Raw genomic sequence first — 1,178 nt, forward strand, 5'->3', positions numbered from 1 at the left:
GAACAAGCAATTTCCGAGCACTCAAGCAGTTATGCAATGATAACAAGATAAATGTAAAAATAATAATAATACAAAATGCAAGGATTCAAGGATATAATCTTAGGATTATAAGGAAAGCTTCGTTTAAGTTTCTTTTTTGCTACCTTGCTAGCTAATAGAGGCTGTTTCGATCTTTTGACGTTCACACGCCTCCAAACTTGATTTGATATTGAGGGTCCCCAATCTTACCTCAATCCTGTTATTGTAGCGGACGGATTGAACACAATCTCAGCTCCGTTGAGTCCGTTTTTGGCAATCATAGATTATAATAATAGGCTCCAAGTTTCTATGGTTCTGTCAAATAGAGGTACTTAAAAAAAAGTCATCATCCATTTAGATTGGTGGACAAAAGATTTGTAAATCAAATACCTAATCTATATTCAATTTTAACGAAAAAGAAAAGAGATTTCTCTCTCGCTCCCTCGAAAAAAAAGTGTTTGGAAAAATTTCGGGAGAAAAAATAGACTCGTTTTTGGCAAGCCCTATTAATGGAAATGTTACGTACCTAGTATTGATATTTTTTATAAAAGGCTATAGAACACTTCACTAGGTACCTAATTATTATAAGTAGGTACCTTCATAAAATTGCTAGGTATATGTAATTTATGTACATTAAATTTTTCTATGATTCCCAACAACTTTATACTTACCAATGTACAATGTACGTAGTAGGTACCTATAGTTAGTTACCTATAAATTCAAAATGTACACAATACATATTTATATTTTCTCCCTACTGCGGTACATACATAGAAATGTTACGTACTTAGTATTGATATTTTTTATAAAAGGCTATAGAATACTTCACTAGGTACCTAATTATTATAAGTGGGTACCTTCAGCATAAAATTGCTAGGTATAATATTATGTACATTCAATTTTTCTATGATTCCCAACAACTTTATACTCACCAATGTACAATTTACGTAGTAGGTACCTATAGTTAGTTACCTATAAATTCAAAATGTACACAATACATATTTATATTTTCTCCCTACTGCGGTACATACACATAATTCTATTTGAATAGAATTTACAAGTACCTACAAAGGTACGTGAGGTTTTAACAAAACTAGATTTATTCGCCCACAGGAAAATACTCTTTCCATTGAATTTTGAGTACATTTCTATGTTGACAT

Source organism: Diaphorina citri, unplaced genomic scaffold (assembly GCF_000475195.1).
Source record: "Diaphorina citri unplaced genomic scaffold, Diaci psyllid genome assembly version 1.1 scaffold1343, whole genome shotgun sequence".
Classification (NCBI taxonomy): Eukaryota; Metazoa; Arthropoda; class Insecta; order Hemiptera; family Psyllidae; genus Diaphorina; species Diaphorina citri.